The 24,838-nt window shown below is 45.4% G+C and overlaps 1 protein-coding gene and 1 long non-coding RNA gene across 3 annotated transcripts in view; one reads left to right on the top strand and one right to left on the bottom strand.

Annotated features, from left to right (window-relative positions):
- LOC142502470 (DNA repair protein RAD51 homolog 2-like) overlaps window positions 1-24,838 on the bottom strand; it is a 481,442-nt gene that overhangs the window by 44,770 nt on the left and 411,834 nt on the right. The gene's annotated exons all lie outside the window — the stretch shown is intronic.
- On the top strand, window positions 6,945-8,911 carry LOC142502249 (uncharacterized). Its single transcript, XR_012803693.1, has 2 exons — window positions 6,945-7,185; window positions 8,668-8,911. It is a non-coding gene; the product is annotated as an uncharacterized LOC142502249 (long non-coding RNA).

Below are 24,838 nucleotides of genomic sequence, written 5' to 3'. Positions count from 1 at the left end.
TTGAGGACTGGAGTTGGCCACCCCTGGTGTCGACGATAAACCAAGGTGCCCAATATATAACGGTGTCAATGTAGTCTCCTGATTAAATGGGGCTGCTGTAGATGATAAGCCTAGCAATGTATCTTCTGGGCTGGATTGACACCGTGAGTAAAGGTACGGACTGAAAACACGACACGGAGCAGGGGAACCTGGTTCAATTCCAGGTGTCTGCTTCTGGTGACCTGGGGAAATCCCCTCCCTGTGCCTCAGGCAACAAAAATCATTGATTGTAATCTCATCAGGGACTGTTCTGATTAAATTCTATGTGCTTTGCACGTGTGCTGAAGATCCTGAAAACCTGACCTGTTCGGGGGTCTTGAGGACTGGAGTTGAGCACCCTTGATCAACACACCGGCGGTAGGACTACGCTGAACTAATGACAGCGATATAGTTAACCGGTCAAACCCGCCTTTTCGTTTTGTCTGCATTTTCCTAATCTCGTTCATAAACCTTTTTCCCATCTGCCCTTTCGAATACACACACACAGCAGTTTCCAGGAATTTGGGTTTATACCTGATGCAGGATCTGCGGTTAAGCTTTCATACTGTAACTATGTGTTTTTTGTTCAAGAGTAATATGCTGTAAATAACAATGTTTAAATCCCCTAGTGATTGTCTGGACATAATTCATTTTTAGGACTAACCTATGGGACCGTAAACCCCCCCCCCCTCCCCCCAACAGAAACAGCTCCGGTAAATCTCCCCAATAAATGTATTCTCTATATGCACTTGGGCTTAGGGCAGCTGCTCTGCTTTTTATGTTAACTACCATCCGTCCTTATTTCTCATATCCCCATAAGGTTGAACTCGATGAATATATGTATTTTTTTCAATACATTTGTATCATTTCTTTCCATTTTATATATGATATCTCTAGTAGGAGCAAGACAAATGCAACTAATGACCATGGCAGGTTAAAACGGGGAGAGTTTGTATAAAAAAAATATATATATATAGATGCACGTGGATATTTGTCACCTTTTGTTTCATTTTTTTTGTTCTGGAAAGTTACATAGTAGATGAGGTTGAAAAAAGACACACGTCCATCAAGTTCAACCTATACTAAATTTAGACGACAGATACTTTATTTTATATCCGTACTTACAGTATATTGATCCAGAGGAAGGCAAACAAAACCCCCAGTGACACATTATCCAATGATATCTCATAAGGGGAAAAATAAATTCCTTCCTGACTCCAAATAATAGCAATCAGATTTCTCCCTGGATCAACATTCTTCCCATGTTTACTTATTTGTTATATCCCGTTATACCTTTCCTTTCTAAAAAGATGTCCAACCTTTTTTTGAACAAGTCTATTGTATCTGCCATCACAGTCTCCATGGGTAATGAATCCCACATTGTAACTGCCCTTACTGTAAAGAACCCTTTCCTTTGTTGCTGGTGACATTTCCTTTCCTCCAACCTTTAGGGATCCCCGAGTCCTTTGTACTGCCCTGAAAGATTTCAAGACATTGTAATGTGAGGTTTAAGAGGGGGGGGGGAAGGTTACTGCCCTTATCTCAGCCTTATAATAGCACAAGGGACAAACTGGTCATCAGAGACACAGTCCGCCCATTTGTACTAAATGGGGCTATTTCATACGGCATTGGCGGCACCGAGGGGAGTATTTGTCAATCAAGTGTGTTTTTAACCCTGTTCTGATTAAAGAGCCAATAAAGATTTGGGAGGGGCAGAGAGACGGTCAAGGACATTTGGCCATGGCAAACCTCTGCCAGCATTCAGCTGCTACTCGCCTCACGGCCGGGACCTCTCGCCGCCGGACACTTTGCCGCAACGGTGTAACGCCTGTATGCCCGCAGACCTGGCCAGTCCCCAGTACTGAGGTGGGTAAGGTTATAACACACACCCACAGCAGTGAGGGCGTGCCCGGAGTGTGGTAATGCATTGCCGAGCCTTTTGAGGAAAGGTTAGCAGATACTTGCAATGTCCTGGGTATGAGAGTTTGGATAGTAATGTCCGTGTGCCAGAGTTCAGGGGTAATAGAGAGCAGCGTAATCAAGTCCATAAGCCAGTGTTCGAGGATAGGAGAAGTCAGCGTAAACGTATCCGAATGCAGGGTCCAGGGGCAGGAGAAAGCAGGGTAATCTAATTCAAATGTATATGTTTCTAGAGTAATAAGGTAAAAGATCCCCTATACCAGAAACTAAAAACGAAAACGGCGCAAAATAATAAAGTTTTAATACATGTTGCAATTAAACTATTTTACACTCAAATGGATAAAAAGGGTATGAACTGAACCTCTAAGAGGAGCGATATGAGTCCTTATGAAGGTGCTTAAAGTACTGGTGTACACTTATTATTGTAAAGTGCACCCCATAGGCTCCTGCGCTGATTAGAACATTAAATGCCACTGAATCTGGGTACTTGTGTGGTAAGCCTGTCAGAAGAGGTGTTTGTCAAAGTTTGGCTTTGTAAATCAAAGCACTATAGGTATAGGCTCTAACAAACACTCTCTATATAGTATCCAAGTAAAAGGAGTAAATTCTCTTAACTATATTTAGGCTCCTGGGACTGTGTCAGTAACGTGGGCATTAGCCCTTCCACATATGTAACTTGAGTGCTGCAGTCTGTGCTCTTGGCGGGGAGTAGGTAGGTAACAGTGTAGTACTTGGTTGGAAGATACCAGCACTATGTACTATATAGATTGCAAAACATAGATGCGTGTACTGCTGGGGTGCACTTTACAATAATAAGTGTACACCAGTACTTTAAGCACCTTCATAAGGACTCATATCGCTCCTCTTAGGGGTTCAGTTCATACCCTTTTTATCCATTTGAGTGTAAAATAGTTTAATTGCAACATGTATTAAAACTTTATTATTTTGCGCCGTTTTCGTTTTTAGTTTCTGGTATAGGGGATCTTTTACCTTATTACTCTAGAAACATATACATACAGTTTAGAGTGCAGCTATAGGGGTCCTTTTGAACTTCTCTGTTCACTCCTGCTTATATTGTATCCTACCCCTATGCACCTACTTTTTAAGGACTATTGGTAAAATAGGTGAGCAGTTCTTTACCACCTTTTGAGTAATCTAATTCAAAGCAGAGTTCAAGCCAGGGAGATCCAAAGGTAAACAGGGACAGGAACCAGCGCTGAAAGAGACAGGAGAGCCAAGCATAGAGACTGCACACACAGGGGTCACAAGAAGCTATGCAGAGCAATGAGCTAGAGGACAGACAGGGATTATAAAGGAGGGAGCACCAATGGGAGAGAGAGGAGGAGCAGAGGGTAGAGTGAGGGGTTGCAGAGATAGGTCAGAAGGAGAAAGGGAGGAGACAGGTAGATCAGACAGGGAAATGGCTTGCACACTATGAGGGGCGGAACCAGGGCTCAGGGAAGACCTACAAGTGGAGCGTGTGCGCGCACCTTCTGTAAGGGCTGGATGCGCGCGCACAGTGTGTGCCAGGGAGCGTGAGGAGCGTAGCGCCACGGGGGTGCTCGCCAAGGACGGCGACGGGGCAGGAGGAGCAGCTGAAGGAGGTAACGTGGCAGGAGAGGGAATCCAGGGGCGCCATGAGCGCCGCAGGAGGAATCGGGAGTTTGGGGTTCAGCGCGCACCTTGCGGGGAACGCGCGTGACAGCTCGGTGTGCGTCCGGACAGGGCGCAGAGGAACGGGTGCGGGAGGAGGAAGGGAGAGATGAACGAGGAGGTGGAAGAGGAAGGTCAGAGGCAGGGAGAACAGGGGTGACGGGGACACATTGAGAAGCAGGAATCCCCTTAACCGTCACAGTATCCCCCCCTTGAGGATCGATCCTGCCAAGGCTTCTGGGGAAATTTTCGATGAAATTGCCAAAGGAGTTTGGGGGTGTGAATATGATGAGAAAAAATCCACGAACGCTCTTCTGGACCATTCCCCTTCCAATGAACGAGGAACTGTAATTTGTTTCTGGACCAACAGGAGTCGATTATGGAATGAACTTCATATTCCTGCTGTCCGTGAATGGTCACAGGGTTTGGTTTACGAGAACGGTTCGGAAAGTGGGAGCTTTGGATGAAAGGTTTGAGCAGGGACACATGGAAAACCAAAGGAATCCTCATGGTGGGAGGAAGTGCCAAACGGTAGGCGACTGGGTTGATCTTCTCCAGAATCTTGAAGGGACCCAAGAATCTCAGGAACAATTTCAGAGACGGGGTCTTGAGCCTTATATTTTTTGAAGACAATCACACTCTGTCTCCGGATTTAAATGAAGGACCCGGTTGGCGTCGTCGATCTGCCTTAGTTTTTTGTCTTGAGACGGCAGTTTGTAGAGTCTTCAGAATCTTCATCCAAGAGTTTTGAAGAGTAGAGACATGAGAATCCGCTGCCGGAACACCAGAAGGGGAAGAGGAGAGGGGAAGACTGCTAGGGTGGAATCCAAAATTAATGAAGAAAGGGGACTCTTGCGTAGATTCATTTTTAAGAGAATTAATTGCAAACTTGGCCCATTGTAAAAGATCCACCCAGTTGTCTTGAGACTCGGAGACTAAACATCTGAGATACTGCTCTAAGGTCTGATTCATTCTTTCCGTTTAACCGTTGGTCTGAGGGTGATATCCAGAAGAAAATACAGTAGAAGGGAAATCCCAAGTCTCTGAGAAAACCACGCCAAAATTTAGAGATGAATTGAGAACCTCTGTCAGAAACAATTGAAATAGGAACACCGTGTAATCTGAAAATTTCTTTAGAAAAAATATCAGCCAAAGTAGCAGAATTCGGTAGGCCCTTGAGGGGAATAAAGTGTGAATGCTTGGAAAATCTATCTACAACAACAAGAATGGTATTCATTCCTTTAGAATTGGGGAGCTCAACAATAAAGTCCATAGAGATATGTTTCCAAGGTTGCTCCAGAATGGGAAGAGGCATGAGAAGACCAGAAGGTTTGTGATGAGCGGATTTACTCTGGGCACAGACCGGACAAGCTTTGGTGAAATCAAAAATGTCTTTGTTCATCCCAGGCCACCAAAAGGTCCGTTTAATAAGATCCGCTGTTCTCTTGAAGCCTGGATGGCCGGCAGATCTAGAAGAATGTCCCCAAAGAAGTATTTTGTGGTGAAAACGTGGAGCTGCGTATAAGCGTCGCTCTGGCACCTTAAGTCTCCTGGGAATGTGAACCTGGGCTTTGTTGATTTCATCCAAAATATCAAAATTGTTGGCAGAAATTATGCACTTGGCAGGGAGAATAGATTCAGCGGATTCATTGGAGTCGTTCTCCGTGGCGAACTGGCGAGAGAGAGCATCTGCTTTGATATTTTTGGTACTGGGAAAATAAGAAATTGTATAGTTGAAACGGGAGAAAAACAGAGACCAACGAGCCTGACGAGATCCTAATCGTCGAGCCCCTTCAATATACAGTAATTTTTTGTGATCGGTGAGGATGGCCACATGCTCCTTGGTACCTTCGAGGAGATGTCTCCATTCCTGAAGAGCCAATTCTATGGCCAGTAGCTCACGATTCCCAACATCATAATTTCTCTCGGCTGACGAGAATTTCCGAGAAAAAAAACCGCAGGGATGGAGCTTCTCCTGGAGAGAGGATCTCTGAGAGAGTACTGCACCAGCTCCTACATCAGAGGCGTCAACTTCTAACGTGAAAGGAAGCAAAGTATCAGGATGCCATATGATGGGTGCAGAGACGAAGGCCTTTTTGAGAAACTCGAAGGCGTCAATGGCTTCGGGAGACCAAGTTGTAGGGTCAGCACCCTTTTTAGTCAGGGCGGTGATGGGTAGAGCAATGGAAGAAAAATTACGGATGAACTTCCGGTAATAATTTTGGGGGTTCAATATGAGCTTGTAGATGTCCTGTATGTTTTACAATCACTCAGATGCCACTGGTTTATTTTTGTCCTTTGAGGGAGTGTTTTTAAACAATTATACATCACTATGGCAGTGTTCGACAAACCTATACATTTGCACGCCCCAGGCGAGTGGATTTAACATCGTGGCGAGCTCCTATTGGCCCAAGCAGCACACGTATGGTACTAGGTACGAGTAGATTTTATTGTTCGGCGAGTAGATTTTTGGTGATTTGTCGACCACTGACTATGAGTAGCGAAGTCCCATACACGTTACAAATAATCCGGTTATATTAATATATTGTATGCAGAATCACTACTGTTTAAAGGGGATTTGGGGGAGTGGGGGGGTTGTTTTTTTGGGGGGGCAGGGCAGTCTAAGTTTGGATGAGGTGATTCCGTGAAATGCTCAGTACAAAACGACAACCCATTTTATTAAAAACGCACTAACTTTGATGTTGGAAACATCTTCACCTGTCCCAATAAATAATACTTTCGGTACATTACACAATTCAAGTCTGGAACAACTTCCATGGCTTTTTGAAGTGAAACTACTTTGCTGGCGCCTGCAGGATTTTCATGGGAAAAAATCCTTGCGTTGTAATGAAAAACAGTAACGCGAGTGATGTCCTGGTAGTAATAGGCGCGCAGTGCTGTCGCGTTCGCACCCGTCGTGCAGTGCCGTTGCGCTTGTGTACAAAAACACGGTCTGGTCTCGGAATTTGGCGCGCATGCCCAGAAGCCTCCTGCACTCGGCACGCATGCGCAGAGACCTCCTGTGCACCAGCATCAGGACATGGAGAACACACACTGACACAGACACACACTGACACAGACACACTAACACACACACAAGGAATTAACAGTTATTATAAATATAGAAGTGCAAATAGCCAAAACACGCGTTCTAAGTCAAATGTCTTTGCGTTTGGCACTGAATTTGTGTTTTGATTTTTAATTAAAAACTTCACCATCACAAATACAATTTCTGTGACAAAACAGTGACAAAAGACAAAGAAGTTTCACTTAAAATGCGCGTGCTCGGCGCACACACCGGTTTTTTTTTACATCACACAAGTTAACGGATGTATTGTTATTGTGCTAGCAGAGCACTCACAGACGCGTTCCTAACACTGCAGGCGGGACTGTATCATCTGCTGCCTCTGCAAGTTCTCCTTCTCTCCTCCCGACCTCACGGACCAGCTGATCGGAGGGTTACACGCTGGAGGGAGACCCTTTGATGCAAGGACAAGCCGAGTGATCTGAATCCAAACATCCACCCCGAATGCCCTGCTATACCAGAGGGACTGAATACAGGAGTGTTTCTTCTCTCTACGGCGAGTGGTGCTGGTAACTTATGCCTGAATGCATGACATGCCTGTTTTATTCTAACCTGATGTACGCAGATATATATTCTTTTATGTAATACTAGCTGATATACCTGGCGTTGCCCGTGATTTACCCCCCTTCACAGCTGGCTGGCCCCCACGTTCACAACTCCGTTCCCCTTCACAGCTCCGCCCCCCCCCTCCTTCACATCTGCGGTCTCCCCTCCATGCACCCCACATCACTCTCCACCCCTCCTGGCCCCCACATCAGTGTCCCCCGCCTTGCACATCACATCACTCTCCGCCCCTTGCCCCTCACATGACTCTCCCCCCCTTGCACCTCACATTACTACCCCCCCCTGCATCACCCCCGGCCCCCACCACATCACCCCCCGGCCCCCACCACTTCACCCCCCGGCCCCCACCACAGACTGTCACACACACAAACACACACACACACACACACACACAGTGAGACACACACACACGTCACCTCTCCTTCCGGCCGCCGCCATGTTAGTTACTCCCTCGCGAGGGAGGAAGGGGGTCCTTCCAGGCGCCGCCATCTTAGGCACTCCGCGTGGCATCTGCAGGCTGCCTGCCCACTGCCTGTCGGAGCACCGGGGGGGAGGTGAGTGGAGCACCGGGGGGGAGGTGAGCGGAGCACCGGGGGGGAGTTGAGCGGAGCACCGGGGGGGAGCTGAGCGGGGAGCTGAGCGGAGCACCGGGGGGGAGCTGAGCGGGGAGCTGAGCGGAGCACCGGGGGGGAGCTGAGCGGGGAGCGGAGCACTGGGGGGGGGGGAGGTGAGCGGAGCACCGGGGGGAGCTGAGCGGGGAGCTGAGCGGAGCACTGGGGGGGAGGTGAGCGGAGCACCGGGGGGAGCTGAGCGGAGCACCGGGGGGAGGTGAGCGGAGCACTGGGGGGGAGCTGAGCGGGGAGCTGAGCGGAGCACCGGGGGGGAGATGAGCGGGGAGCTGAGCGGAGCACCGGGGGGGAGCTGAGCGGGGAGCTGAGCAGAGCACCGGGGGGAGCTGAGCGGGGAGCTGAGCGGAGCACCGGGGGGGGAGCTGAGGGGGGGAGGTGAGTGTGATGGGGGGTGGGAGAGGACAGAGAGAGAGAGGTGTGTGTGTGACACTGTGTGTGTGTGTGTTGTGTGTGTGTGTCGTCACTCCGCCTCAGGCCAATCAGAGGTGCGGGGGCGGGCGGGCCAAGGGACCAATGAGATTTCCCCTAGGGACACAGGAAGATGCAGACAGGCATACAGTGCTTTCATTTTTATTATATAGGATATGATTATTGCGTTTGCGCTGTTTTTTTCTGTCTCACTGTCATTTAGGGGTGCTGAGCCTCTACGCACTTAACGGCAGCAGACGCTAACTCAACAGTCAGAGGTTGCTGATTTATTTAATAATTTATCACAGAGGTGTTGATATTGGGTAACTAATTAGTTATTTGTACAATAGAGAATCACTTTAGTAGCACACTTTAATTTTTTCAATATAGCGTTCCTAAGCTGTAGACCGAAACCAGATGTGACGCGGCATCGACCGGAAGGGATGTAGCGGAGCCTGGGATCGCTACCAGTTGGGGAGGGTTCCCCAGACCAGCACCGTCACAGCGGAGACAGAGGCGGTGAGCGGTTCAACTCACGACGTCATTATTTATGCGATATTTGCTTTTTAATATCGTACCTTTTGTACGTGCGATTACTATTTTCTTTTAAATATAAAATACTTTTATTTACTGACCTGTTCTATGGATACATTTTTTTCTTCTGCATTCCCTCTCCTGCCCTGAGGTGCATCACTCCTGAGACACTACAAAGCACAGATTTTGCCACAGTTTTGGCGTCACGCTTTTATTTCCTACACACTGTGAGCAGGCACTCTGTATGAGCCAAGATTGTCAACATTTTTCAGACCTCAATACAAACATCTGCCATTAGATTGTTCTTTGTTGCTTTTTTTCCCCCTTTGCTCCCCCTGGATTGTGAGAAGAATCTCGCTGCTTTTTAGCATCCACATTTCATACACTTTCATAGAGTCTTACTGAAAAAAGAACAGCGTTCTTCCATTAGAATGCCATTTTTGGGTCCAGAATCCCCAAATATCACAGATTTCTGTCCTCGGGGGGTTGACATCTCTGGAGTTAGCTCACCAAGGCCTAAAACGTGTGCTAAGCAGAGCCTAAGCATGAATTCGCCTTAAAGGAGCAAATCCATGTAGTCGGAACAAAAAATAACGTTTTGTAAAGGATTTAACAATCTGATTGGCTTCCTTAAACAGAACTAACCATGTGAAAAGCAAAGATTTGGCTTCTTTTGTTTCTTTGGAAATTAGTTAAAAATTGCTTTTCTTTGGGCCCTCAAAATGGAGTGATTGTCAATCAAGTGTTTTCTTTACTCTTATCCCACCCTGTCTTCATAAGAGAGCCCATTCATAAGGGTGGGAGAGGGGGTGCTGACTGTGCAAACTCTTATTGAACACACAGTGACATAAGATAAAAGGGAGCAGTCCGAGGAACACACCCCCTCCCAGGTGTCAGCTCACTGTGTTTACAAACTACAGTAATTTTAAAAAGGATTTAAAAATACTTACATTCAAGGTGTCAGATTTTGGTACGTAATAAGGAAGGAGGGAGAGGGAGAGGGAGTAGGGGGTATGATACATTTTATTCGACCAACAAGTAGTTGTATTGTATGTCTTTATTTATATAGCGCCAAAAGTGTACTCAGCGCTTCACAAAGAATACAGTACAGGGAATTATAATAATACAATAAGTGCAGCAAAATCAGACAATAGGAAAGGAAATCCCTGCCCCGAAGAGCTTACAATCTAGTTGATATGTTACCAGCTTTCCAACCTCTCAGGGTCCTTCAGCAGGTACGGCAGAAATACAGAAACCCAACATAGTATACAGTGTCTGTAAGAGGGATATCTGGTTGCAATGGATGTACAGTAGACGGGAAGTGTGACATAAGATGAGGTAGAAACAGGTTTTGGTACAAAAGGCATCAGCCACCAGATGTGACCTTTAAAGACCTGTCAGTGTCATTAGTATGGTTTGGTCCTAGGAGGGACTGGCCCATCTGGATCAGTAAACGATTTGACGGTGATGTGTCAAGGAAAACTTGGAACAAAATTGACGCAAACTACGAGATGATATTGTGTCTCTTTGCATCCATGTATCAATGTCTTTGCTTCTACTAATAAATACACCATATTGTGAACTAAGTTGCAACTGACATGAAATGGTGGTTTGTCTTGTTTCGGCTTAGACTGCTAAATCTTCCGCGGATTACTTGGCAGGAGAGATTTAATGCTCATCTCACAGGTTCTGTGCTCCACAGATCAAAGATTTCCTGTTACCGCAGAATGACAGCCTGTGCTTTACCAGCCAGGCATTTCCACGGAGGTGCAAACATCACTAGCACATTGTTCTAAACTACCCAGCTGAAAAAGCCATAACAGTTACCCTGCAAATTGTCCATTACTCACCTCTGGTTTAAAACATTCCATGCCCTGCATCTCCAGCAAGCCCTGATTCTGCTGTGTTTAAACAGGGTAAATAGTGGTCACTAAAATTTCTAGCCTGGGCACCCGCAGAGGGGTATGTGGTTATGAAATAAGAAGGAATTAAGTGAGATGCCTTGACATGTACTAATATATATATATATAGTATTACTGACACAAGTGAACTCTCTTCCCATGAGCGCTATAGGCCATGTCTGTACATACTGTGCTACAGTATATGTATGCACACACAGCTGTCTCTCACACATACTTATACTCCTTGTTTTTCCATCCCTATACACCAATAGGGACCACATAGTATTCACACACACTTTTAGTTGTGCTACTAACTCTCACATTTCCACACCCACCCACACCATTTATATCCACTCCCACTCCACACACACCTTTTGTAAAGCACTGTATATACTGTGGGCTCTCCATTCATTTTTATTCACACTGATACACATACACACTCTTTCATCACTTGCTTTCAGGAACCTTTTGACACCTCCAGCCATAAAACACATCCACACCAGGGGAAGGCACAGCACAGATAACATTCCAATAGACACTGTTTATAGTATAGCTTTTGCTTGCTTCATTCATTGTAACACCGCCGGAAGAAGAGATCAATGTATCTCGAAAGCTCGCACAAATAAAAGCATTTCGTTAGCCACAGAACGGTATCATCTATTTATTTTTTGATTATATATATATATATATATATATATATATATATATATATATATATATATATATATCATACAGTAGTGTACAACATGCAGTGCTTAAAGCACTGGAACTGTGAAGACAAAGATTGGTACTCTCAGGGACTTGGTAAAACTGAGAAATGTGTATTGGAGATCCCATCTTGGTGGGGATTGCGGTATTGTTTGTATTAGGCCTCGGGCATGGTCAGCGCTTATGCGCTGACCCGTGCTGAGGCGTGCTGCTGCTCAGCACTGAGCCCCTGCAGCCGCAATGAGAGCGGCTTTAGCAGGGGCTCGCGCACGCATCCGCACGCTTGGGGAAGCGTGTGTTTGACGGAGGTTTGAAATTTGGCGCTCGCCGGAGCGCAGGGCCGGTCACGTGAGCGGTTTGCCCAATGAGGACGAACCAGCTCCGTGACGTCACTGGCCCGCCCCCAGACCCGCCCCCGACACGCCCACGGACGGCGCGCTGTGTAAGGCCAGGGAAAGCACCGCTTTCCCTGAGCCTCAGCCCGGATCAAAGCACTATGTCCCAAGCCTTATGCATATGGAGAAAGCACCTGACCTTATTGTTTCTATAGGAGTGCCAACTGTTCTCTTCTATATATATATATACAGCTCAATCCCGTTATAACGCGATCCGTTACAACGCAAATCCGCTTATAGCGCGATGTGATTCTTTGGACCCCAAGCACAGCGTTATAAGGGGGTTGAGATATATATATATATATAACAAAACACTTTTTAGAATCTTCCTGAAACTGGTCATTCCATCTGAAGCAGCTAAGACCCCTTGGATCTTTCCCACTTCAACTTTTATATCCTTTTTACATTTGTTTCTGGTTATCTGGATAATATGTGGATTATTCACAGTTTATATTTGCAATAATTTTGTTGATTTTTTCTGTTTATATATAAAACGCCCATAAAGTACAGTTTTAATAAAAAATATATATAAAAAAACACATATGGTTTTGCACTCACATAGTGTCCATAAATAAAAGCCTTTACACTTTTAAGGGGGAGTGTGGCGCGCTCTCAGAGGGTCCTGTAGTATCAGGATCCTTATGTCTGTCTGCTGCTGTGTCCTCAGCCAGTGCAGTTAGTGCATGTGCTGTGTACTCAGTCAGTGGTGCAGGTGCTGTGTACTCAGTCAGTGCAGTTGGTGCAGGTGCTGCTGTAACGTCACCCGCTGTGTGGTCTACCTCCGCAGCGTTATTCAGACAACCGAAGGGGCAAGGACTTCTCCTCAGGTGATGGGCTACCGGCCAAACCTCAAAATAAACCGCCAGCCCTACGCGTTTCGTGATATCAATCACTTCATCAGGGGGTGTTTAACATTTTCCTTTTAAATACAGACCTACATATATATATATATATATATATATACACACACTCAGATAAATAATACAAATACTGTAAATACAAATGTAGGATAAGTATCTGTCGTCTAAATTTAGCATAGGTTCAACTTGATGGACAAATGTCTTTTTTAAACCTCATCTATTATGTAACTATGTAATAGTTCAGGGAAGGAGAACCCCCCCCCCCCCCCCATCCCTCCCACTGTCCCCTACCTGTCTCAAGGATTGGGCATATGTGCCGGGTGAAGCCACCAGTGCCTATAAGGTATCAGATCCTACAACAAATCTAAACTTCACCTGTATCGATAAGGCTACTACAACTTTAACCGGCGTGGTTTTTAACACCAGCAGGAACCTAGACTTCAGCAGAGTCTTTTTACTGATAAAACAAAAACCCCTAATACTTTTTTTCCTTAAAATATAATGTCATTTTATCCACAACCCCAAAACCTTACTGATTAGGGTCCTCTTGTGTATGACAATGAGAAACGGAGGAGCGAGAGCAGGGGGGCGCAAACTGTTCCCTGTGCGCACCCCTGCCTGCTCTCCTCGCCCCCCAGTTTGCACACCCCTGATTTAGAGCAGGGGAGTTGGCCACTCCTGAGCGAGGGGAACTGACCCTCTACTGGTTTACCTTTAAAAATGGGTTTTAAACTGCACACAGATGTCAGATTTTTTTTTTTAACAGATATCCATCCCCAGATTTAACCCCATAAATCATGTCATTGCTATGGGTTTATTTTAGTCTTCAGCAAGATTGGACCTTTTAACTCCATCTGGTCCCATTTTTGGAAGGAGAGACTGCACCGGCTCACTCAGTGCTATTAAATAAAACATGGGAGCTGCTCTAGTCATTTGCAAAGTATGCACGCATGGTCTTGATAAAGGATTACATTTGAGTGACTTCATGTATTATGTTTTTCTTTCCTGCTTTAGATAGATTACACGCTATTGGGAACAGATACTATAAACCCAGTTCAGTATTATTTTGACATTCTGGTGTAAACGTGGTCGCTGATTTGAGCATAATGGAGCACCCTGCAAAGCCTGTTACATTTTATTTTTGTAGTACAGCCTTACATGCAATGATCTATAACAGGGTCTGAGAGGTATTATTCTGCAATGCACTTTGGGATCCCTATAATTTAGGGCAGGGGTGCTCAAATCCAGTCCTCAAGCCGCCGCCCCCCCCCCCCCACCCTCAACCAGTCAGGTTTTCAGGACAGCTTCAGCACATGTGGCTCAGTCAGAGGCTCAGTCGAAGGTATATCCTGAAAACCTGACCTGTTGAAGGGCTTGAGGACTGCAGTTGAGCACCACTGATTTAGGGGATTCATTGAAGGTGCAATCCTGCCCCAAATCCCATTGGTTTTAATGGGTTTTTTTTATATATGGTATTTTCTGCCCCAGTGTTTGCTGGCTTTTTTTTTTTTTTACCAAGACCGTCACCTATAAGCAGTGGTTGACAAATCACCAAAAAATCTACTCGCCACACAAAAAAATCTACTCGCCACCTAGTACCAAACGTGTGCTGCTTGGGCCAATATTTACTCGCCCGGGGGTTAAATCCACTCGCCCGGGGCGAGCAAATGTATAGGTTTGTCGAACACTGCCTATAAGTATTTTAAAATCATGTTAAAGTGAGTTTGTAAACACGCTGGGCTAACACCTGGGAGTTGGTTTGAGTTCCACTGGCTGCTCCCTTTTGTATAATGTCACTGCGTGTTTAACAAGAGTTTGCGCAGGCAGCAGCTGTCTCTGCTATCTCTTTCTGTCCCAACGCTACACGAATCGCATTCAAAACAAAACTACTGATCTATCACCCTTACACCCACACTCAACCTCATTGTCTAGAATGCCACAATCTAGTCCTGCCACCTCCGGAATATCGCTAGAGCACACCCGTTTCTCACTCATGTTGCAACTAAAATCCTAACTCCCTCATCTTGCCCCGTCTGGACTACTGCAACCCTCTCCTAGTTGGCATTTCCCTCGTCTGTCTGTCCCTACTCCAATCCATCCAAAATGAGGCTGCCAGACTCATCTACCTCATTCACCGCTCTACCTCTACAAGACGCTTCCTGTGCTGCACACCATGGCTGAGGCCCCGGTGTCAGCGCGTGGGGGGAGGGGGGCGTGATGGGGGCATGGTGGTTGACCATGACGTCACCCGGCAGGTTCACCCTCATTGGCTGAACTGCCGGGGGGCGTGGCCAGCGCTCTGTCGCAAGTTGTGAGCACAGATTTCCTGCCTTCAGAGAAATCTGTTCGCACAACGCGGCGGGCAAGGTAGGTAGCGGGACCGGCCCCATTGAGGGGCGGCTCTTGTCCCTGAAGCGCCGCAGCAGCCATAGTGGGCGCTGCAGCAGGGACCTAGCCTATGCCTGGAATTCCAAGCTAGCTATCTTCAGACACTCCCCCAGCTCTCAGATTTGTAAAAGCTCCCTGAAAACACCTCTTTAAGGAAACCTATCTGACACCCCCTAACATACAGTACACACCCTCTAACCCAAATTGGACCAGCTGTGCTGTTGGACCAAACTCCACCCCGAGGCATACTCAATCCCACTTTCCATTTTGTTTCAACTGAGCCCCTTGTTCCCTTTCGAGTGTGAGCTCTCAGGAGCCGGGCTCCCCGTTGCTTCTTGTATTGTTTTGCATTAATTTTGTTCTTTTTTGGTATATCCTCCTGTTCACCCCTTTGTACCACGCTGCAGTATACGACGGTGCTTTATAAGCAAATGATTCTAATAATAATACTTTCCGTCTGTTTGTATAAACCTGAGCCTGCCCAGCACAGATATTATTGTTTTTCTGTGAGTTCTGCTGCTTGGGGGTTTTGGAGAGTATTCCCTTGAACATAAAAGAAATTGTCTGGTTCACAGTTTTTAAAGGGCTCATTTGTACTGCTCCTCACCCCACACCCAACCACATTTAGGCTTCTTGTTTAGATTGCAAAGAACATCTGCGGGCTGAAAGAGTTCAGATGAAAGATGTTGGCAGGCAGACGATTTTTGACTGCTTAAGCTTAAAGCAAAAGGCTATGGTCCTTCCCAGACCCCAAGCAAAAAAAGAAGGAGAAAAGAAATAAGATCCAATTGCAAACAGGCCAAATGGCACGATGGCCTCCTTACATGGGAAAGACTTGTTTTTCTAATCTAATAAACCACCTCCAAGGAACATTACACAGGAAAATCAATGCCTTGCAGGAAAGTGTGATAACAGATCAGAAGTCTCTGTAAATTCTTTCTTACACAAACATGTCAATGCAAACAGTTTCACTTGTACATTTAACAGTTTGATGTCCAAAGCCGAAACACAAGCAGACAATGGTGGGTAAAATAGTGATAGAAAATTCTCGACCCTAGAAAGTACTGCAAAGAAAGAGACCCCAGGAAGTGTATCTGTATGGCTTCCACAAGTCCTCAAACCTGCATTATTCACCCCATTTTTACATTATACAGTGGCTAAACTGCAGAAAAGGATTTTGGGTAGTGAAAAGCAAATACACACCCAGTAGGTGTGTCACCTTTAGTTTTATATATGACTTGGATTACCTAGAGCAGGCGTGCTCAACTAAAGTCCTAAAGACCCCTTAACCCCTGAGCCTCAATCAGTAGCTCAGAGTCAGATGAAGACTGCGCTGAAGCAGAACTGATTGAGCCACCAGTGCTGAAGCTCGGATATCTTTAAAACCTGATCTGTTGGGAGACTTGAGGACTGGAGTTCAGCACTCCTGCCCTTCAGGATGCTGGATACTTACTGTACTGGATACTCATACAGAGACACTGATGCATACAATAGACACACTGATACACACCGTACAAACCTGGTAAAATACTCATACACACAGACACACTGATGCCCATACACACGTCTATATACAAAGGCACTACCACAGTCTAAACACAGACACACTAATATATACACAGACCCAAAAATGCGTATACACGAGTGAATAATAAGTCTGGTTGTTTTTGCTTCTATGGGTGCTACACCTCTGCAATGTATTGAATGGTACATGTAACACCCCATGTCTGATGTAAGAAACCTGATTAACCCCATGGCTGCAAGAGGGCCAGCAACTTACAGCGACGCCATGAGTACACTATAAAGTGGTACCCCTGTATGCTCTGGCTGAAAAACAAACAGTGGTAGCGGACTATGGGAAGCCAGACCCGGAGGACCTTGCTATGACCTTCACAAACTTGGCCTCACTGCCCTTTCCCATCTGTTTTTCAGCTGCTGCCAGCTATCTGCGTGAGATATTCTTCCAATAAGACATTGGTCACATTGATTTGAAATGCACTTTATATTATACGGACCATGTAACAACTGTAACAGTGAATCTACAATGTATACCAGGGGCCTCAACTCTGTCCTCAAGGAACACCACCAGGCCAGCTTTTATGGATATCCCTGCTTCAGCACAGGTGGCTCAATCAGTCTTCGACTGAGTCACTGATTGAGCCACCTGTGCTGAAGCAGGGATATCCATGAAAGCTGGCCTGTTGGTGGCAATTGAGGACTGAGTTTGAGACCCCTAATGTATACCTTCCCTGCAGTGCATCTCACTGCATGTGCAGCACAGGCTGAAGTGTCATTTAGCAGCAGTGGTACTGTGCTTGAATTCAGAAGAGTACAATTGTTTTACAAATGGGTGTGTGTGGAAGTAGTATATATATATATATGAATAAAACGGAAATAGCTGTGTTAGTCCAGTTGCGATAGAATACTCCAAATAAAAAAGGTATCACCTAATACTGAAGTGCTTATATATATTAATGTATTTATATAAATATATTTTACGTGTCTATACGTATGTGCAGGGATTATTCTGTCGTGGTGAAGGTTCTGCTGAGGACTTGCTTAATCAGCGAGCCTGCATATTAAGGCCTGAGACATAGTAAATTGAAGCTCGCTGAGGCGCGCTCCTGCTCTGCCTCGCCTGCTGAAAATGGTGCTTTTTTCTGTCCTTGCAGGCGAGGCAGTGAGCGCGCTCTGGGGGCGGGGCGGAGGCGGAGCAGAGGTGGAGTGGAGGCGTGTCAGGAGGCGGGGCTAGTCCCCCGCTCCCATCCAGCGGTCACGTGACCGCTCCTCCGCTTCCCCGAGCGGCAAATTTGAAACTTGCCTGTCTCGGCAAAGTTTCAGAGCCTCCGCACGCATCAGCACGCATGCGGAAGGGGAAACTATAGCCGCGCTGATGGCAGATGCAGGGGCTTTGTGCATCTGCTCAGCGCGGCTCAGCCCGCCTCAGCGAGCTTGAATTTACTATGTCCCAGGCCTAAGGCTATGCACGGGGTAGGACGGACACCACCCAGGGGCGCCAGCACCAAGGTTTTTGGTACTCCGCAGTTAGCCCTGAAACGCTGTCTTACGGAAGAGACTCTTATGCAGGTCGTCACGCCGGTTATTCCACGCTGAGTGGCCGATCCAGATGCAAGGCATGGATCGATGGAACCTGGGACTGATAACAGACAGGGTGAGAGCTATGGTCATAGGCGCTTTTTAAATGGAATTGTTGCACGTGCAATATTTACCGTTTTATACTGCCAATATAATGTATACAATTGCTATACTGAGTGGTTGTGCGCCTGTATATGTATACATATATACACACACACAAGGTGAGCAGAAACGTTGATTGTTTTGTAATAAACCATTTTCATGCAATATATATATATATATGTATATTCCAGAGGCAGGGCAATCACGTTATAGTAGATGTAGGTGTTCAAGGGTGCATATCATCCAATTGTCAGCAAAGCAGCACCATGATAAAGAAGAACGGGACAGTCTCTGCAAGGTATATAGAGGTGACATGTAGTCTCTACATTTCGGCTCCCAAGGGCACATGATAAAGTGCGCTCCATCTTCCACTTCTTCTCTCGGAATCCATTTGGCTGTAAGAGAGCGCGCACCAGCTCTGCTTCCTTTTCCTCCCCTGAACTGCAGCAGAGGTTTGTCTGAACCATTTCCGGGTCCTCGCGGTCACGTGGGATGTTGCTCCGCTGCTGCTTCCGAGTCCTGACTCCCGACTCCCTTCGTGCCCCCTCACCCCCCTAAGATGGGTCCTCCAGGACGTGCCCGGGCATCCCCAGTGGTGGTTTACGCCACTGGCAGTATTCACTAAAGTAAATATTGTGAGCAGGAGATGCCTGGGAAATGTACTCATTTAAAATCATTTGAATATAGTTTACTTATTTAAATTAGCCTATTTGGCAGGTATCTCAGGTATGATCATGGGGAGCAGAACATCTCACCCCCTATGTCTGGGGCGGCCAACTCCAGTCCTCAAGGGCCACAAACAGGTCAGGGTTTAAGGATATCCCTGCTTCAGTACAGGTGACTCAGTGGCTCAGTTGTTTAAGAATAGTGAATAAGGTATAAGAGAATGGCCATTCCCGTGATTTGCCCTAACTAAATACGTCTTAGTCAATCTAGTCCTATGAGACCATTGAGTCTAAAAATCAGTGAGACTGACTCCAAACCAGAGTGAGTGACTCTATCTGCTGAAATGTAACACATCAATCTTGGTCTCTTCGAAAGTTCAGCGTCCATTTGGTTTTTAATATCCCTTCATGTGCTGTGTCTCAGGTGTTGGGATTACTTTTGAAATCGGTGGACACGGGAAACCACCCTTTCCTTTCTGCCAGCAAAAGCCCCTAGAACAGGGGTGCTCAACTCCAGTCCTCAAATACCCCAACAGGTCAGGTTTTGAGGATATCCCAGCTTCAGCACAGATGGCTCAATCACTGCCTACTTCAGTACAGGTGATGCAATCAGTCCCTGCTTCAGCACAAGTGGCTCAGTCTTTGACTGACCCACCTGTGCTGAAGCAGGGATATCCTTAAAACCTGACCTGTTGAGGGGGGGGGGGGGGCTTGAGGACTAGAATTGAGCACCCCTGCCCTAGAAGACAGTGACAGCGCCAAGCATAGATCGAGCAACAACAAAAAAACCCGGTGCCAGATGGGACACTGGCTCTGCTGCAATGTGAAGAGTGAATCACGCACCAAATGACAGCACAGATAACAATGCCCGTCCTTGTTGTGAGCTGGGAGGACTCATTCTATTGCTCCCCATCAGCTCAGCCAAAGTGGCCCCACACAATATGGGATGTGTACGGTTCTGTAACATGTTCAGTGTAATCATCTCTCCCAACAAAGCCCTGAATTAGAATGATCCAGTTCACATCCAAAGGATAAAGCCGCTGGACTGTCTTTTCCCAGACTTCCCCTCTTGACCCAAAGGCACACACTCTTTAGTACCATTCTAAGCTGTCATTGTCACCCTCCGCCTTGTGGTCCTCAGGGCTCTGTCCTGTCACAGCGTTAGGTGGGTGCGGATGAATAAGAGGGCAGCAGCATCAATCCCTGATTGACGCATGTCTAAATAGATCATCTTCCATTCTGTCGATTAAACCAAAACCCACACACCCGCGGCACACAGCTCTTGGGAACACTTGATCATACAAGTCTCGGGCCTTATTCAATATACTGTAAAGTCATCTTCCCCTTTCTAGAGAAGATCGCAGCTCCATTCATATAAATGGGGCATTAAATCTTCAAGAGCAAAGGAGCCTAGGCGCAGAAAGCAGATTTAATGCACATAGCAAATGTAATAACATAAGAGTTTTCCATGCTGAACCGTACTAGAAATATGCATTGCCCAATAACCCTATATTTTAAAGCCGCCATAAAATGTGTTGCAGGGGCCTTTCAGCACCGAAGGATATAAAAAGCAAATTAAAAACAGAAAAACCTAAAGGCAGGGGAGAAAAAAAAAAAAAACGGGTTTGAGGATTAACAAACTGTATTAATCTGCAATTCCCTCTGCGGGAGAGAATAATGCGTGTTTTAGTTTGTCAATTAGGCTACTGACAAAACAGCAGACAAGTCTCATTATGCTTTCTGTATATGATAAACTGTGTGAGCTAAATTAGCATTTGAATAACTTATTTTAATGAGAATAGGCTTGTTTTGCCATGTATAAAGCAGCAAAATCCCACCAGAAGCCTATGTGAGTTTGATTTATATGATGTTTTTATCTTGCCCCCTTAGAACGCTCTTTACGTTTTTTTTTTTAGATGTTTTTGTTAGTGTTAAAACTCTTAGTGGCGGATTCTACATGTGCTGACGCAGCCAATCAGGCAGTTTTCATCAGAAATTCCCAATTCCCCGATTGGTCATAGAAAATCAGCCCTTTAGACCAGCAGTGCTCAACGCCAGTCCTCAAGCTCCCCCAACAGGTCAGGTTTTCAGGATATTCCAGCTTCAGCACAGGTGGCTCAATCAGAGGCTCAGTCTTTGAAGTAGGGACTGATTGAGCCACCTGGGCTGAAGCAGGGATATCCTGAAAACCTGACTTATTGAGGGGGCTTGAGGACTGGATTGGAGCACCCCAGCCTTAGAGTGCACTGGGCTCGAGTGCCATTTTTAACTCCCAGACACTTAATATATTTTTCTTAATATATATTTCAAGAGTGTATATCCCCTGTATCCCCTGACTGCTGATCAGGGCACCAGATTTAAAAAATAAAAAATAGCGTTGGAAAGGGCAAGAAGAGATCACAAAATAAGTTTAAAAAAAGGCTAAAATAATGGCTTAGACTGCTGCTGTAATGCTGTCCCTTCCTTCCTTACTCCCGGAAGCTGCGTGGTTGTTCCTCCAGGCCTGGGGAATCCTCCCCTACAATCCGTCCCGCTCCGCTGGCAATCGGGCTAACAGGCAATGTCCCCGACTTATGGCCGGCCCTACAACACTCTGCTACGGTGGTTAGTGACTAACTGGGGCCTCTCTGTCCTAGCCCTAGGCAGCCTGACTGGCTCCCAGGACAGTACCTTCCCCTCTGCCGGCTCAGGCAGCTCTGACCTTGCCCTAGCAGTTCCAGAGGATATCCTGTCTCCAGCAGAGGATATCCTCTCTCCGATCCCTGCCAATCCCAACCGCCGCACCTCCGCATAGCAATCTGAGGAGATGGATAAGCTCCCCCCAGAGGTGTGGAGGACTACCCTGCTACACTTTGTATCCATACTTAAAATGGTTCAACTGCAGGCAGGGATTCTGGGTAATGACATACACATGAACACTCTACATGTCACTGTGTTAGCTTTATATCCATGTTTACATTTGATTGGAAGCTAAAACGATTTCCACGCAGTCACCTGCATGTTATTACCCAGAATCCTACTCTGCAGCTTAACCACTGTGGGACATGACAATGGGGTGAATGAACTGCGTTTGGGGGCCCTGTAGAAGACAAGCATATGCACACATGTGTTCCTTACTTTTATTTTACTGTTTTCAGAAATTCATTGCTAAAAAGGATCCCACCGTTAGTCACCCAATATGCTGCTTCAAACAACAATCACTTTCATGCACTTGTTAAATGCGGTTTCTTTTGTTAGATCAGAAAGGCCAAAATAAGTTACAAAAAAAAAAAAAAAAACTACCTACAGGACAATTATTTTCTTTTGCTACTTTACTCCAATTAGTGTCAATCTGGAATGACCAAACAGACCAAATGCCAGAGGGGGACCCCTTTGAAGTATGAATCTGACAGGACTGCATGTATATGGGTCAGTGCCATTTTTGATTGTTTAATGAATGCATGTGGAGTTGAACATGATTTATTTTAAGCCTTAGTCCCACCTAGCAACTTACACTGGAATGCAATATGGTGATAGCACCCCGCCATGTAACATCTCTACCATTTTCACCATGTTGCATTCTACATACTTCTCAGCTTGTCTTCCATGTAGTAACAAAGGAGGGAGAGGAAGTAGGGGGTATGATGCCTTTTATAGACCCAACAAGCATTCGAACCTCTCAGAATCCTTCATCAGGTTGTCCACCCTGAGATGTTCAAAAGCTTGTAACCTATCAACTACTTGTTGGTCCAATAAAAAGTATCATACCCCCCTACACCCTCTCCCTCCTTTGTTACTACATGGAAGAAATGACAATCACGGCTACCCACCCTTCTTTGCCTTGTCTTCATTGTGACGGTGAGTTGGCCCCATACATTATAGTGGCAACACCCTCTTAACAAGTTGGATGACCCCTCTACAAGTATTAGTTGATCTGATTGACTTAAATTAGATCCCCCTCCAATCTCACTTATAAATGGATAAATTTAGGGCTGTGTTTTAATAGCTTGGAATAGTTACACCTCAAAAAAAGTGACTGTGGAGATCACAGTTAAGAATTATCACTGCATCAGTTCCAAAGTTGATCAGTTTCAGCGAAATCACAATTTAAGATAAGTACTCTAAAATCAACATCATTTCCTTAATTAGAAGAAAGAACTATACGAGTATTTCAGAAATTAGTAATATGGTAGATTAGGTTAAAAAAAAAAAAAAAAAAGACAACGCCAACTAAGTTCAACCTTTGGGAAATATTAATTGGGTAAATTACTCATGCTATATTTCTATTTCTATTAATATAGTGAAATGGAAAGAAAAAAAGACTCAGTGATACATTTGCCAAATATGTCCCATAAGCATCTTCAACATCAACATCTTCTATATTGATATGCTCCCACTTCCTGCCTCCACTATAACATCTGTTACTCTTTCATCTTGATCACAAGGAACTTTCAAGGGATTGTTTCACCCCAAGGACAGTACCATTGACACTGGATCGTATATTGAAGAGACAGCCGAGGAAAGATCTCTTAAAATGTGCAGTTTACGAACCATGGAGAATGTGATGTTTTTAGAAAGGAAAGGTATATTGGAGTGTGCCAAACAGGTGATAACACATGTAGCATTGCCAGAAAGCGATCTGACTGCCATTTAAAGGAAGCAGGAATTCATTGTTTTCTTTATAAATATATATATTTATGTTTTTTAAATGAACCTTCAAATTTGTGAATGGTGGTGGAGATTATTGAGGTAATGCAGGGAAATCCAATATTGGGGAAAAGTCTTGAAGAAGAGAGTAGGGGGAAGATGAGGATGAATGTAGGTGAGTTTGCGACCCATTCTCTCTATAGTGAGAGACAAAGGGGAAGATGCACTAAGCTCTAATAAGGGGTATCACTTGACCACATATTTCTGTCATTCAAGTCAATGGCAGCCTAATCAAGCTCTGGTAACTGTTGTTGAAGCTTAGTGAATCCCAGCCAAAGTCTTCATATTTACAAGCTCTGTGCAGTTGCAATCAGCCTCTGGAAAACTCAACTGCCCTGAGCTACTATATTAATGTGTCCTTCTTCCTTTGCTAGCTATAGGAGGAATGACGACTCATCAACCCTCAAACCAGAGAGGTTAACATAGAAAGAAGGCAGAGGGAAATTAAATCTGTGATCACAGGTGAAGGTTTTCAGAGATGGTGTTTGAGGTGGGATTATAGAGTTTCCGGGGAGAAAATTTCAGAAATTGCATGGCAAGTAGAGGTTAGAACAAGGCAGTGGTCTTGTGTGCTAGGGGGGAGAATGCTAAAAAGGTTGGAGGAGATTTTAAACTAGGATGGAGGGGGGAGGGGAATGAAACAGATAATGAATTAAATAGAATAGAGGAGGATACAAGGTGGTATGGAGGTAGAATGGGGGCAAGTGCGAGTTTGACAAGCAGTGAGACACCCATAGTAAATACAGATAATACTAGAAAACTTCTAAAGACTAAACCAAGTGGGCGCAGAAAGGAAGGAGCAGATAAGATAATAGTACAGGCTGAAAAAAAACTTAAATGCATGCTTGCTAATGTAAGAAGCCTGACAGATAAAATGGGGGAGCTTGAATTAATAGCTGCAAGGGAGCAGTATGATGTCATAGGCATTACTGAAACATGGAGGGATGAAACTCATGACTGGATAGTTAATTTAGAGGGTTATTCCCTTTTTCGGAAGGATCGAACAAATAGAAGAGGAGGTGGAGTATGTTATATGTTAAACCGGATCTAAAACCTATTATAAGGGTGATGTTTATGAAGGGAATGATGAAAATGTAGAGACTTTGTGGATAGAAATTAGCAGTGTAAGTAAAAGTATAAAGAAAATGTTTGTGAGAATATGCTATAAACCCCCAAATATCTGTGAGATTGAGGAAGCTAAAATACTTTTGCAAATGGAGAAGGCA

Source organism: Ascaphus truei, chromosome 9 (genome assembly GCF_040206685.1).
Source record: "Ascaphus truei isolate aAscTru1 chromosome 9, aAscTru1.hap1, whole genome shotgun sequence".
Lineage (NCBI taxonomy): Eukaryota > Metazoa > Chordata > Amphibia > Anura > Ascaphidae > Ascaphus > Ascaphus truei.
This window is presented reverse-complemented; position numbering and strand designations above follow the sequence as displayed.